Genomic DNA, 15,844 nt, shown 5'->3' on the forward strand with positions numbered 1-15,844 from the left:
AGTTCGAATAATAAATGTATAATATGTGTGCACACATATATATGTGGTTCAACGTATGATAATATAATGAAAACCTGTATATGTCTGTCCTAGAATAAGAAATAGAAAATAACTATTTTCTATTGCATGGAAGATTGTCTACATGGGAAGTTCCTTGCATCCCTTCTCTATTCTATATTCCTTTCTCCTTATCAGAGATAAACATCGATATGTGTTTTTATCATTTTCTTGCTTTTCTTTAATTTTAACATATATGTATCCATTTTTAAGAAGTATGTTTTTCAGTTTTGCATGTTTTGACCTTTATGTAGAATCATATTCTATGTTTTCTTCTGCAACTTGCTTTTTTGCTCAATATTAGATTTGAGACAGTTATCTATACTGATGCTATACATTTCCATTGTTACAGTTTTTCCATTGTTTCAATATATCTTTCTGGTCTCCAATTTTAGTTATTTTCTTTTTTTTCTACTTTAAGGAATCAGGCTATTACATGTCTTCTTGTGCATGAGTGGAAGATTTTCTTTAAAAAATATATATCTAGGAGTGGAATTGCTGTATTTTAGGTTGTGTTAAATTTCAACTTTTCTAGATAATGGCAAATTGTTTTCCAGTTATTGTGTCAATCCTCTTTACCATTAGCAATGTTTAGGATTACCTGAAACTGTAAAACTCCTAGAACAACACATAAAAAAACAGCTTGTTGACATTGGTCTTGGTTTTGATTTCTTGGACATGACTGCAAAAGCATAGGCAACAAATGCAAAAAATAGACAAGTGGGACCACATCAAGTTAAAAATCTTCACAGCAAAGGAAACAACAGAATGAAAAGGTAACAAAAAGAATGAGAGAAAATATTTTTAAACCATATATATCTGCCAAGAAGATAATTTCCAAGATATATAAGAAACTTTTTTTTTTGAGACAGAGTGTCGCTCTTTTGCCCCGGCTGGAGTGCAGTGGCGTGATCTCGGCTTACTGCAACCTCCACCTCCTGGGTTCATGCCATTCTCCGGCCTCAGCCTCCCTAGTAGCTGGGACTACAGGCGCCCGCCACTGCACCCAGCTAATTTTTTGTATTTTTAGTAGAGATAGGGTTTTGACATGTTAGCCAGGATGGTCTCCATCTCCTGACCTCGTGACCACCCGCCTCAGCCTCCCAAAGTGCTGGAATTACAGGCGTGAGCCACCACACCCAGCCAGAAACTCTTACAATTCAATAACAACAACAAAAAATAGGCAAAAGATTTGAGCAGACATTTCTTTAAAGAAGACATGTAAATTGCCAACAAGTATATGAAAAGATGCTCAACATCATTAATTATGAGGGAAATACAAATCAAAACTACAATGAGCTATCACTTCACACCTGTAAGAATGGTTATTATTTAAAAAAAGTGTTGATGGGAATATGAAATGGTGCAGACACTATAGAAAACAGTATGGAGAACACTTCAAACATTAAAAATAGAACCAGATGATCCAGCAATCCTACTTCTGGATTTACAAACAAAATAATTGAAATCAAGATCTTGAGGTGATCATAGCACTCCCACTTTCATTGCAGTTTTTTTTCCCACTATAACCAAGATACAGAAACAACACAAATATCCATGAACAGATGAACGGATAAAGGAAATGTGGTATATACATACAATAGAATACAATTCAGCCTTAGAAAAAGAAGGAAATCCTGTCATTTGTGACATGGTTGAACCTGGAGGACAGTATGCTAAGTGAAATAAACCAGTCACAGAAGGACAAATCCTGCATGATTCTAGCTGTATAAGGTATTTTTAATAGTCAAACTCATAGAAGCAGAGAATACAATGGTGGTTTAGGGAGTAGGGCATGGGAGAAGTGGGGAGGTGTTGTCAAAGGAGTATAAAGTTTTAGTTATGCTAGACAAGTAAAATCTAGAGTTCTGCACAATATTGTGAGTAAACAGTACAGTCTTGTGCACTCAAAAATTGGTTAAGAGTGGCCAGGTGTGGTGGCTCACGCCTATAATCCCAGCACTTTGGGAGGCTGAGGCGGGCGGATCATGAGGTCAGGAGATGGAGACCATCCTGGCTAACACAGTGAAACCCCATCTCTACTAAAAATACAAAAATTAGCTGGGCATGGTGGCGGGCGCCTGTAGTCCCAGTGAGAGGTGACAACATGCTAGCAGCCCTCACTCTCGGTGCCTCCTTGGCCTGGGTGTCCACTCTGGTGGTGCTTGAGGAGCCCTTCAGCCCACCACGGCAACTGTGGGAGCCCCTCTCTGGCCTGGCCGAGGCCAGAGCCGCCTCCCTCTGCTTGTGGGGAGGTGTGGAGGGAGAAGTGCTGGCAGAAACCAGGGCCGCGTGCAGCGCTCACAGGCCAGTGCGAGTTCTGGCGGGTGCGGACTTGGCGGGTCCCACACTCAGAGTGGCCAGCCGGCACTGCCGGCCCAGGGCATTGAGGGGCTTAGCACCCAGGCCAGCAGCTGTGGTGGGTGCGCCAGGTCCCCCAGCAGTGACGGCCTTCTGGCGATGGGCGCTGGGCTCGAATTCTTGCCGGGCCTCAGCTGCCTCCCCACGGGGCAGGGCTTGGGACCTGCAGCCCGCCATGCCTGAGCCCACACCCCCGCGGTGGGTTCTCGCACAGCCCGAGCCTCCATGGGTGCCACCCCCTGCTCCGTGGCACCTGGTCCCATCAACCACCCAAGGGCTGAGCAGTGCAGGCGTGGCTCGGGACTGGCGGGCAACTCTGCCTGCAGCCCTGGTGCAGGATTCACTACGTGAAGTCAGCTGGGCTCCTGAGTCTAGTGGGGACTTCCAGAACCTTTATGTCTAGCTAAGGGATTGTAAGTACACCAATTAACACTCTGTATCTAGCTCAGGGTTTGTAAATGCACCAATCAGCACTCTGTGTCTAGCTCAGGGTTTGTGAATACACCAATCAGTACTCTGTGTCTAACTCAAGGTTTGTAAATACACCAATCGGTACACTGGATCTAGCTAACCTAGTGGGGACTTGGAGAACTTTTCTGTCTAGCACTCTGTGTCTAGCTAAAGGATTGTAAACGCACCAATTAGCACTCTGTGTTTAACTCAGGGATTGTAAACACACCAATCAGCTCTCTGTCAAAATGGACCAATCAGCTCTCTGTAAAATGGACGAATCAGCAGGATGTGGGTGGGATCAGATAAGGGAATAAAAGCAGGATGCTGAGCCAGCCAGTAGCAACCTGCTCGGGTTCCCTTCCAGACTGTGGAAGCTTTTTTTTTATTTTCCCGGTCTTTACAATAAATTTTGCTGCTTTGCTCTTTACAAAAAGTCTTGCTGCTGCTCAATCTTTGGGTTAACGCTGCCTTTAAGAGCTGTAACACTCACTGCGAAGGTCTGCAACTTCACTCCTGAAGCCAGCGAGGCTGTGAACCCACCAGAAGGAAGAAACGGCGGGCATACCATCTTTAAGAACTGTAACACTCACCGCAAGGGTCCATGGCTTCATTCTTGAAGTCAGTGAGAGCAAAAACCCACCAATTCCGGACACACCAGGTACTTGGGAGGCTGAGGCAGGAGAATGCTGTGAACCTGGGAGGCAGAGCTTGCACAGTGAGCCAAGATTGCACCACTGCACTCCAGCCTGGGCGACAGAGACACTCCGTCTCAGAAATAAAAAGAAAACAATTGGTTAAGGGGATAGATCTTGTGTGTTTGTTCTGCCAAAAACAAAACAAAATGAATAAAAACAAAACAAAAACAAAGGGACACAAGAAAACTTTGGGAAGTATTGGAATATGTCTATTACGTGTGATGATATCACAGGTGTTTGCATTTCAAGCTCCTCAACTTGCCTGCGTTAAATGTGTCTAGTTCTTTGTGTATCAATTATACCTCAATATAGTTGTTAACGATTTCCCCACATCATTGCCAGTATTATTCATTTAATTTTTATTAGTCTGATGGGTATAAAAGTGTCTCTTCCAGTGCTTTGGAAGCCTGAGGCAGGCAGATCACCTGAGGTCAGGAGTTTGAGACCAGCCTGGCCAAAATGGCAAAACCCAATCTCTACTAAAAGTGCAAAAATTAGCTGGGCGTGGTGGTGGGCACCTGTAATCACAGCTACTCAGGGCGCTGAGGCAGAATTGTTTGAACCCAAGAGGCGAAGGTTGCACTGAGCCAAGATTGGGCCACTGCACTCCAGCCTGGGCCACTGCACTCCAGCCTGGGCCACAAGAGTGAGACTCTGTCTCAAAAAAAAAAAAAAAAAAACCTCGATGTTTTTTACTTCCTATTTTTGAGGTTACAAATGAACTTAAGTACATTTTATGTTTTTTGGCTATTTATGTTTTCTCTTATGTAAAATTCCAGTATAAGCCTTCTATCCACGTTTTTCTGTGTGTGTGTTTTTTTTCTCCCTATTTCTCTTTTACTTTAAGGAGTTCTTCATATTTTCTGAATGCTGGTTCTTTGTTATTTATGTGTTACAAGCACATATTTCCATTTTGTGACTTATCTTTACATGATGTTTATGATGTCTTCTTGGCTGAGATAAAATTGATAATTTCTGCTCAAAGTCTTTTAAGTTTGTGTGTTTGGGTTCCATTTAAAAAATCGCTTACCTGAGATCATAAACGTTTTCTTTTAAAGGTTTTTAAGTTTGTCTTTCACATGTAAGTCCACAATCTATTTGACACTGATTATTTTAAAGACAGTATGAAGTTGGGATACACTTTTATTTTTTCCGTGATCTTCATTCCACCATTTTACCAATGTGTAATGTCACCCACATACGGATGTGGATCTATTTATGGACTCTCTACTTCGTTTCAGCTAACTCTATTTTGTTGACCTAAAATTGACTTCCCCTAATAACTATGGCTTTATAATACATCTTGCTTTCTGATGCTCCTCTTTAGGAGTACCTTGGCTATTTGTTTTATGTAAATTTTAGAGTTAACTTACCAAGTTCTATGAAAAATCTTGTTGGTATTAGGATTGGAATTTCATTAACTTTAAAGGTCAATTTGGGGAGAAAGTATTTATATACTTATATATATTTATACGCTAAGTTTTCACATCTAAATACATAGCATACCTCTGCATATATTTAGTGTTCTGAAACTATACCACTTTAAAAAGAATTAAAATAAGGTATATAGAAGTAAATTCGGAAAATATATGCAATAACTTCAAGAAGAAAGTTAAAGAACTTTACTAAAGATACATTTCTTAATATTTTGTTGCTGTTGTATAGTAACACAGTTGACTTTTATGTATTGATTTTATATCCAACATTCTTGCCAAACCCTCTTTTAAATTATGATAGTTTTTCTGTATACTTTTTTGGACTTTTTTTTTTTTTTTGGGTAGATGTGCTTTTCCAGTGAAGTATGTTCACTTCGGGTCCTACTTGCTAAGTATTTTTTTTTAAATACTGAGTTTTATTTCACATGTATATTTTTGTCTCCCCACCATTTCCATGTCTGACCACTGCTACTACTATGTCCTATCATAACATTCCATACATACTTAAAACCAAGCAAAGGGTGGAGTTCCATCTTTAAAAACTAAATAGGCATTTTGGACAACACATTCTTGGCAATGGAACCTGGACAACAATTATCAGACACGGTAAGGAAAGTTCTTACTCTGCTTTATAAAAAGGACAGCCAAATATCATTGTTACAGGAATGAAATAAGACTGAAAATTTTTAACAAATTGTTTAAACTATTTTCTTAAAGAGATTTCCTCCACTGCCAGAGATCTTGAATAGCCTCCTGCTCAGTCGTACGGAAGCAATTCTTCACATAATTGATGAACTTGGCTTCCACTCTGGGAAGAGAACCACCTTTTTCTATACTTACTTGCATTTTTGCTTTAATGTCTTCTACAGAACTAGGTCCTTTCGGTGTTTTAGGATTTTTTTCCTGTTTTTTGAAGGATTCTTGTTCTTTTGATCTTGGTGTTGATGATGGTTTTGAGTCTATTCCATTCCGATTTGACTTTTGTCCATCTTTGGCTGGAGTATCTCAAATAGATTTCTTTACTGGTTCTTTTCTTCAGCTTCCTCTTAAAAATCATCATTATCATCATCTTCATCATCATCATCTTCATCAGCAGCAAGTTTTACTTTTTTCTGTGGAACCTTGCTACCACCTCCAGGGGCAGACCACTTTCCTGATATTCTTAAGAGTTTCACATCCTCCTTCTCTTCATCTTCTGACTCTGCATCTTCCTCCACAGCTACTAAGTGCTGTCCACTAATATGCACTGGCCCCGAACCACACTTCAACCTTAAGACCACTGGTGGTGGGATTTCAAAGCCCCCAAGGGAAACCGTTGGCTGTACAGACATTTTCAAAGCTGCTAGTGTTACTTTAATTAGACTGCCTTCGTAATTCATTGCCTCTGCTTCAACAATGTACAATTCATCCTTTGCACCAGCCCCTAAAGATAACTGGTGCTCATTTTCATCATTATCCACCTTAAAGTGATCATCTTTGTCGGCCTTTAGTTCACAACTGAAAAGGTAGTTCCGGGGCCTCAGGAGGCTCATGTCCATGTCCATTGAATCTTCCATCAGGTGGCAGCATGCACTTAGGTGGGAGAAAAGGCAGACGGAGATAAACGACCACTGCTCAAGAGAACAGCCGCTCAGGACGGAATCACATCAGTTTGCTAAGTAGTTTTTAAAAATAACAAATGAACACTGAGCTAAAACAAGTATTTTTTCATCTTTTCATTTTAAAAGCTAATCTTACGGCTTTTCTAATTTTGATCTATTAACATGGTTGTGATGGCCATGCAAACACATTAATCAGACATCCTGATGCAGGGAACACAATTGCCTGATGACCCCAGCTGCTACCCTACTGGAAAGCACTTTGTTCACACCGAAGCCAAACTTCCTGTGGACTGCTCCCAGCCATTGGCTAACCAGGGTGAAAGTACTAATGCAGGACTATTTCCACAAGACACAGAAGTCCCTCGTGGGCAACTTTGGCTTGTGAACTCCACATTGGCATGTTTAATGTGCTATTATTTATTGTCAGGTATATAGTTGTTTGTTCTTACGCACTGAATAGTACCACTGGACTTTTGCTGGAAGTCTCAATCTCCTAAAATAAACAATTTATATGTGTTTTCTCTTTTAAAAAACAGATTTATTGATGATCCAATCCTCCAGGATACAGAGGATAGAAAGAGAAGAACCATGTCTCTGAAACAATTGATCAGCAACGAATATATAGTTGCTGTGAAAGTTAAGCCAACATTGGGGGAAAAAGTGATTATACCCATTTTACAGGCCGTAGAATAGTCACTGAGGCCAATATTGGGTTTGTCCTACATATGAAAACTGATTTCAAAATGTTTTTTGGGGTTTTCTCATGGCCGGAGACTCCAAAAGGATAGATGATACAAAGTGGATGGGCATTTCTTAAAATGAAATCTTGAGAATGTGTTGAAAATGATTACAGCGAGGAAGAAGTGGAAACAACTAACAGAGATAGCGAAGTGGTCGAGGAGCTTACTGGTGAGCTCAGAGTTTAAAAGGACACATCCGAGCAATGGAGGATGAGAAAGCAGCCAAATGTCACTGAGTCATCAGTTCTTACATTTTTTCTCATGGCGTTTTCTCTTTTTCCACTATCTCTGTTTGAGAAAGCAAGCGACCCTAAGCTTCCTTGTCTCAGAAGAGATTTGTAGTGTGGTAAAATATCCAAGACTTTCTAGTTTTTGTTTCCAAGAATTTGAGCCTTTAGGAGTCCTTAATCAAAAAGGAAGACAGCTTTCTTGGATAGGGGCAGCGTGTCTAGGTAGCACGGGACTTTCCCAGGTTAGAAGGAGATTGTCCGTAGGACGGTTGGAGGAAGAGTGGTCTGTAGGGCCCTTGAGTCGAGGTCACCTGTGCACTGAACTCTGGCTATGCTTGTTCAAAGTCATATCCCATGATTTTCTAGCACAGAGTTTACTACTAGGCAAAAGCTTATAAATATTTTTTAAATGTGTGAGCATCTGAAACTTGGAATGCAATGACTCATGAGGAATTCTAAGGATAACACAAAGAATTTTGAAGAGCATCCTAATAGGAGAAAAAGGAAGGACAGCCTACTATTTGGCCAGGTTGGTATATCAGATGACACTAAAAAGAGAAAGTCACTCAATTCTGATTTTATTTCCTTGTTTTTTTAGAACTGGGGCATGTGAAATAAACTAACCTCTCAACTGAGGCATGTGAAGTAAAAATGGCTAAGGGGATTCCTCAGGCTAAGGGTGCTGGTTCATCTTCATCTCTACCCTTCTCTGTGTCACATGTGCTCTGTTGCTAATTGGCTTCTTGTTGGGTTTGGCCAGTGGGAAGCACTGGTGGGCAGTTCAGAGCTGGGTGAGAGAGAGGCTGAGGTGTTTCTTCCCAGCACCCTCCCTGACTTTGGTGTCTCATTCCTTCACACCAATGGACCCTACTCCTGTTCCAGTTTCAGTTTGCAGACAGTTCTAGCAACAACACTTCCTTCTCTTACCCTTTGGGCTTAAGGGGCTGTGCTGGCTATTCTTTGCTCTTCTGAATCCACTCACCCCGATCCTCCGCCTTGCTCTGTGCTCAGGTGGCTCCCCTGTATAGACTTCACTAAAAACTTCCCTTTCCTCTGGCATCCAAGTGGGCTCGGCCAATAAGAGGCATCAGCAGGATTTCAGAGTGAGGAGGGTGAGATTGGGGCATTCATTCCCCTGTCCTCATATACCTCCCATACCCCTCCCCAACAGTGCTGGGTTGGCTGTGGGCTGTGGGCCTCTACCAAAGGCCACACAGTGCTGCTGTCAGAGCTGTCCTATACTACAATCTCTGTGGAGTCTAACAATAGTTTCCTCCACTTATTCATTCAGACCCAGGGATATGCACTTCCCCTGTCCTTACTAGCCCCCAAGATATTGAACCATCACTTCTTGTATATCGTAAACACTGCCCACAGCTTTGTAAGTGTTCCCTTCCCTCAATTACCTAGTTTAAGTGGGTCATCTAGTTCTTTCTGCCACCCTGACTCATTCAGAGTCTTAACCAGCTTTCCATTATCTCTGGTTGCTGCACTATCCCTGTCTATTTCCTTAACTCTGCCCTCATCCCTGTAAGTTGTCCTTCTATTAAAGTCTCTTCATGTTATCCCTCTGGGGTGAGGAGAGGATTCTATGTCCTACCCGGACCGTGACCAACACACTAAATGAAGACATGATTAGATATTTACTTGCTGCATTAAGGGAATTTACATTCTCAACCACAGACAGATTATAACTCATAGAACTGAAGTCACTTGTATTATTAGCACTCTCAAATCATTATTAATAATTTCTTAAAAGCTGTGGAGGCTAGGAAACACGATAGGAAACTAGAGATAAGCAGCTGTGGTACATGAAGTCCCCCCAAAGGAGAGAAAAGTGGCTTCCAGCAAATTCATATCCATGAAAACATAGATTCCTAGTAAAATGCCAGAACAAATTCTCAAGCAGATATTTTATGATTACTTAGAAAAAGAAGTAGTCGTCACCAAGCATAGTTATTAAGAGAGGAGTAAATAAACATTTTACATCTTTCATAAGATCTTCAGTCTAAAGAGATAGAGAATTGTCAGTCCATAATATACACTGATTTCAAGTAAAATGTGATGAAATATCTCATGATATTTTAGAGAAGAAATGGATACTGACTGAGACACATTTAGATGGATCAAGTGATAGTTTGAATACTTGCATCCAAAGAGAACTAACTGATTAGTTTCAACCTGGAAATAAATCTCCTGGGGTCTTCTCCATGGCTTTGTTTTCAGCCTTATTTAAGCATTTTTACTGGACACTGATTTGAATGAGCACACAGCATGCACCTTTGTTACCCACAAATTTGACAAATTCTGGGGAAGCAGACAATATTCTGGGTTGTAAAATCGTGATTTGAAATTACCTCAACCAGTTTGAATTTTAGAATTAAAATGAAAGATAAAATGCACTAGAGAGAGGCGTAAGGATTGGAAGGGAGGAAACAAAGTGTCATCATTCACAGATAACATGATTGCATATGTAGAAAGTCTAAAAGAATCTATAGACAAATTATATTGATGTATGAATTTGGCAAGGTCTCTGGATACAAGACATACATACAAAAATCATTGTATTTTTATATACCAGCAACAAACAAATAGAAAATAAAATGTCATTTGCAACAGCACAAAAACTATGTATTTTTTTTCTTTTTTTGTAGAGTCGGAGTCTCTTTCTGTCACCCAGCCTGGAGTGCAGTGGCGCGATCTTGGCTCACTGCAAGCTCCGCCTCCCGGGCTTACGCCATTCTCCTGCCTCAGCCTCCCGAGTAGCTAGCTGGAACTACAGGCGCCCGCCACCATGCCTGGCTAATTTTTTGTATTTTCAGTGGAGACAGGGTTTCACCGTGTTAGCCAGGATGATCTCGACCTCCTGACCTTGTGATCTGCCCACCTCAGCCTCCCAAAGTGCTGGGATTACAGGCGTGAGCCACTGTGCCCAGCCACACAAAAACTATTAACTATCTAGATATATATGTAACAAAAGACACATGCAAGACTCTTACCCTAAACATTACAAAACATTATTGGGAGAAATTAAAGAATGTCTAAACAAGCAGAGGAAGAGACCGGACTAATGGGTTGGAAGACTCAGTATTATAAAAAAGTGAGTTCTGGCCAGGTGCGGTGGTTCAAGCCTATAATCCCAGCACTTTGGGAGGCCGAGGCGGGTGGATCACCTGAGGTCGGGAGTTCAAGACCAGCCTGGCTAACATGGCGAAACCCCATCTCTACTAAAAAATACACAAATTAGCCAGGCGTGATGGCAGGTGCCTGTAATCCCAGCTACTCGGGAGGCTGAGGCAGGAAGAATTGCTTGAACCCAGGAGGCGGAAGTTGCAGCAAGCTGAGATCATGCCACTGCACTCCAGCCTGGGCAACACAGAGAGACTCAGTCTCGGGGGGTGGGGGTGGGAAGAAGTGAGTTCTACAGAAATAAATGTATAGATTCAACAGAATTCTAGTCAAAATACCACAGATTATTTTGCAGAGATTGTCCAGGTAGTTCAAAAATACATGTGGAAATACAAAGAACCTAGAATGGTAAAAGCATTTTAGAAGCAGAACAAAATTAAAGGATATACGTCATCAGATTATCAACGCTGATTAAAACATGTAGTATTGGCAAAGGAGAGGCAAAATTACCAAAAGAAACAGAATAGAAAGTCTAGAAACAGAATCCACATATGCATGTTTCCTGACTCATGATTTTTAAAAAGTCCTTCAATGGATCCTTTAACAGAAAGGATGGTCTTGTCAATAAAAGCTATTGGGTCAGCTGGATATCCAAACGAAAAAAGTGTATTTTGATTTCTGCCTCATACCATGCCCCCAAATTTTATTCCAGATGAGTTGTCAATCTAAATTTTAAAAGCAAAACAATAAAGTTTTAAAAGGAAATGTAGTAGAAGGATTCCATGATTCTGGAGTAGGCAAGGATAGCTTAAACAGGACATAAAATGTGCTAATTATAAAGAAAAAAATTGGTTAATTAGGCTATATTAAAATTAGGAAATTTTGTTTTATCAAATATACCATTAAGAGAATGAAGAGGCAGTATAATTACATAGTGGAGTATTTTCTAACAACAAAAATGAACCAGCGATAGCCATATAAGACATTGTGGATGAAACTTACAAATGTAATACTGGGCAAGAGAGTACACACAGTAAGATTCCATGTATATAAAATGCAAAAACACAAAAATTAATCTGTGCTGCTAGAAGGCAGGGGAGTGGTTACTGTTGGGCAGACAGTAGATGCCAGAAGGCGTGAAGGGGCTTCTGAGGTGTTGGTAATTTTTTTTGTTAGTTACACATGTGCGTTCAGTGGGTGTGAAAATTTATTGAATTCACTTATGATATGGCACTTTTCTGTAGGTATGTAATTCATGGGTAAAAAATTTAAAAGTTAACAAAAATAAATACAAAGTTTTGAATTGAAGTGCGAAAGTGCAAAAATTGAAGTTCATAAGCAGCAGCCTGGTGTGTCTGGAGTTGGTTCCTTCTGGTGGGTTCGTGGTCTCACTGACTTCGAGAATGAAGCCCCGGACCTTCGCAGTGAGTGTTACAGCTCTTAAAGGTGACAGGGACACAAAGAGTGCACAGCAGCAAGATTTATTGTGAAAAGTGAAAAATGAAGGATCCACAGCATGGAAGGGGACCCGAGTGGGTTGCTGCTGTGGCTGGAGTGGCCAGCTTTTATTGCCTTATGTGTTCCCACCCATGTCCTCCTGAATGGTCCATTTTACAGAGTGCTGATTGGTTCATTTTACAGAGTGCTGATTGGTGCATTTTACAAACCCGTAGCTAGCTGCAGAGTGCTGATTGGTGGGTTTTTACAGAGCACTCATTGGTGCATTTTACAAACCTCTTGCAAGAAAAGTTCTCCAAGTCCCCACTCGACCCAGGAAGTCCAGCTGGCTTCACCTCTCACTGAGGAGTCAAGTTAACTAATGTTAGATGCGATGATGAACAGACTCTGAAATTTCAGTATTTTAAAGAGCAAACATTTCTTTCTCGTTGATGCAAAGTCTGATGGGAAGCCTATCTTCATGTGGAATGTGTCCTCCAAGGTCTCTGCAGCAGGGGAAGAGAGGAATGGAAGAGACATAATGACTTTTAACTGCCTTGGCCCAGGAGTGACATGTTATTTCTCCTCCTGAAACTATAAACATGGCCCCTACCAAACTGTGAGGAGGCTGGGAAGTGCAGGAAAGCAAATGGGATATTTGGTGAACACTGACTCTGCCACACTTAGCTTGATGGCAGTTGGCTTGAAAAATACTGCAGTGTTTTTAGTTAACTACAAATGTAGCTTGTGCCACCTGTGTATGTGTAATGTGGTTGCTAAGCATAAGGCAACTTTGGAAAGCACTGAAAAAAAATAAATATGGTGCTCAGGAAAAAAAACAACAACAACAAAAGAAGGAAGTAGTTTTCCAGTTTTATTCCATCAGAGTTAGGTCACATTTGAAAAATTGTGTTCGTTTCTGGATACCACCTTTTAAAAGTGACATTGACAGGCTAGTGCATGTCCAGAGAATGGTAACTACAAAGATATATTAGCCATGGCAGGCTAGGATATATTGCAGTGATAAATAAACCCTCAAGCCTTTTTGTTGTTGTTGTTGTTGTTGCTGTTGTTTTTGAGACAAAGTCTTGCTCTTTCACCCAGGCTGGAGTGCAGTGGCGTGATCATGGCTCACTGCAGCCTCGACCTCCTGGGCTCAACCTATCCTCCCACCTCAGTCTCCCAAGTAACTGGGACTACAAGAGAGCCACCACGCCCAACTAATTTTTGAATTTTCTGTAGAGATGGGGGTCTTGCTATGTTGCCCAGGCTGATCTCAAACGCCTGGACTAAAGGAGTCCCCCCACCTTAGCCTCTCAAAGTGCTGGGATGACAGGTGTGGGCCACTGCACCTGGCCCAACCCTCAAGTCTTAATGGTTTAATGCAACACTCATGCCACAGTCTGACAGGTGCATGAGAGGTAGCCTTCTATGTGCTGACGCAGGGATTCAAGCTTCTTCCATCTCACAGATTCCATGCCTCTTATGTGTCCTGAGAATTTTCCACTGGATCCTCTGCACTAAGCAAGCCAATGAGTGACAGAGATCAAGGAAGATCTCATAAGACACATGGCCTAGCATAGAAGTAGCACACATATGTTCAATCTTGTTTTATTGGCCAAAACCCAGTCACATGCCCCAACCTAATGGCTACGGTATTCTTGTATGCCCAAGAAGAGGAAATGGGATTGGGGAGCATCTAGCTACCTCTGCCACAGATGGTGACAGATCCAAAGTCATGTGGGACACAGTTGAAGGAACTAGATAAAGTCAAACTGGAAAAAAATGATACCTGTTCTCAAATATATGAAAGGAGGCACACAATAGCTCCCTCAAATATTTAAAGTGCTGTTGTGTGGAAGAAGGAATATACTTACTCTGGATAGCTTCTGAAGGCAGAAGTAGGAAGAAAGAGTTAGACAAATGGGACAAATTTTTATCTGTTTAGTATAAGAAAGAACTTGCTATCAATAGAGCTGTTCATCTCAGAGCAGATTACTCTGAGTACTAATAAACACTGTTTTATTAAGTGCTTACTATGTGCTAAAATCTTAAATCATTTAGTTGTAATAACTACTCTTGAAATACTACTACTAATATCCATACTTTGAAGATGAAGAAACTGGTCTTAGAGAGATTGTGTAACTTGCCCAATGACACACATATAGTAAGAGGCAGGACCAGGATTTGAATCCTGGTCTTTTTGAATCCAAAGTGTGTGCACTTAAACCCTAGGCTATACTGCCCTTAAGGAATTTTGTGATTAGGTGGTGTGGATAATAACAGTTCAGCAGGGATATTTCAAAGAGGATTTCTTCATTGTGTTTGAGTTGGACTGAAATGGAAGCTGTCTCATGATAGGTATGTATAAAGAAACTTCTGGGTGCTCACTTCAGCAGCACATACATTAACATTGGAATGATACAGAGAAGATTAGCATAGTCCCTGTGCAAGGATGACATGCAAATTCCTGAAGTGTTCCATATTTTTACCACCTGAATTTTGTAAAAATAAAAATGACATAAATACAATAATTTAAAAAGAAACTTCTGGGGACCTTGAAAGGCTCTGTTAAGTAACTAGTGCTTTGGTGTTGGGTGCTGAGGGAAGCACAGGACTCACACAGGGAAGCAAAGTTAAGCAAAATTCATTGCTGTTCCAACTAAAACTTCGCCATGAGTGTGTGGTTACCATAAGTGATTAATAAACAGTAGGAGGTTTGGGGGTGAAAATGACTCATGGGGCTACGTCCTATGCATGAGGGTTTGGCTACCACCAAAGCAAATCTTGATACAGCCACTGCCAGGAATATTGCTGGGCTTCAGTTGGATGCTCAACATCTCCCCCTATAGGAGTTGGAGATGCAAATCGTCTACTTCTGTTGGCTGTAGTAATTTGTTTAGTTCACACACATAGAAGCAGGCGCTGGCAGCCTTAGTAATTTTGTCAGGTAGCCATGGAGACGCTATGTTGCTTCAGAAATTCATAGTCTACAAAGGGCGAGTGGATTCTGAAAGCATTGGAAGTGCATCATAATTCCCTGTCTCTGGCTTGCATTTGTAAAAGCAGATAAGCAAAACAAATATAACTGGACCCAAGTATCCAAACTGATGAAGAGACTCAATGGACAGAACACAGTATTACTAGTCCTGTATCCTACAACAAGCAAGTTCTTATCTGGGCTCAAGCGGCTATTTAGGAATTGCTGCATGCCAAGAATACAACACTGCAAGAAAATGCTCTCTAGTTTGTAAAAATTTATACCCTGTCTAAAGTGGTTCAGAAGTCACTGCCTATGCCATTAAAATGTGAAACAAAACAGAGTTCACCCCAAAGGGGAAGAAAGAGTAAATATATTTGGAGCACAGAATTGAACAGATTGCCACACTTGGGCAAGAAAATTGCTACAAGATTTCCAGTAGACAAAGCTGTAAGAGAAACACAGTTATATATTTTTTATTTTCTGACAACAGGAACCAAATAAATCCATCAGCAGATAGATTTTTTTTTCCTCCCTGCAAATAAATGAAATCACCAATGAATGGTGTGGGTTCTTGTATAAAATACAGAGATTTATGGAGTGAACAGAATCTTAACTTCAGTATAAAAGATACTGAAATGAGCCCTCAGATGGCTCTTGAATCAGACATCCATAAAGACAGAGAGCATAACTTTAAGTAATAATGAAATTATTTTTGTAACAGG

General features: G+C 40.9%; 1 non-coding gene and 1 pseudogene across 1 annotated transcript; one reads left to right on the forward strand and one right to left on the reverse strand.

Annotated features, from left to right (window-relative positions):
* Positions 1 to 5,393: 5,393 nt before the first annotated feature.
* Positions 5,394 to 6,558, reverse strand: LOC103217688 (nucleophosmin-like; annotated as a pseudogene).
* Positions 6,559 to 14,522: 7,964 nt separating this feature from the next.
* LOC119625393 (U6 spliceosomal RNA) lies at positions 14,523 to 14,629 on the forward strand. The gene has a single exon (XR_005241601.1). It is a non-coding gene; the product is annotated as a U6 spliceosomal RNA (small nuclear RNA).
* The last annotated feature ends 1,215 nt before the right edge of the window (positions 14,630 to 15,844 follow it).

This window comes from Chlorocebus sabaeus, chromosome 10 (assembly GCF_047675955.1).
Source record: "Chlorocebus sabaeus isolate Y175 chromosome 10, mChlSab1.0.hap1, whole genome shotgun sequence".
In the NCBI taxonomy this organism is placed as follows: domain Eukaryota; kingdom Metazoa; phylum Chordata; class Mammalia; order Primates; family Cercopithecidae; genus Chlorocebus; species Chlorocebus sabaeus.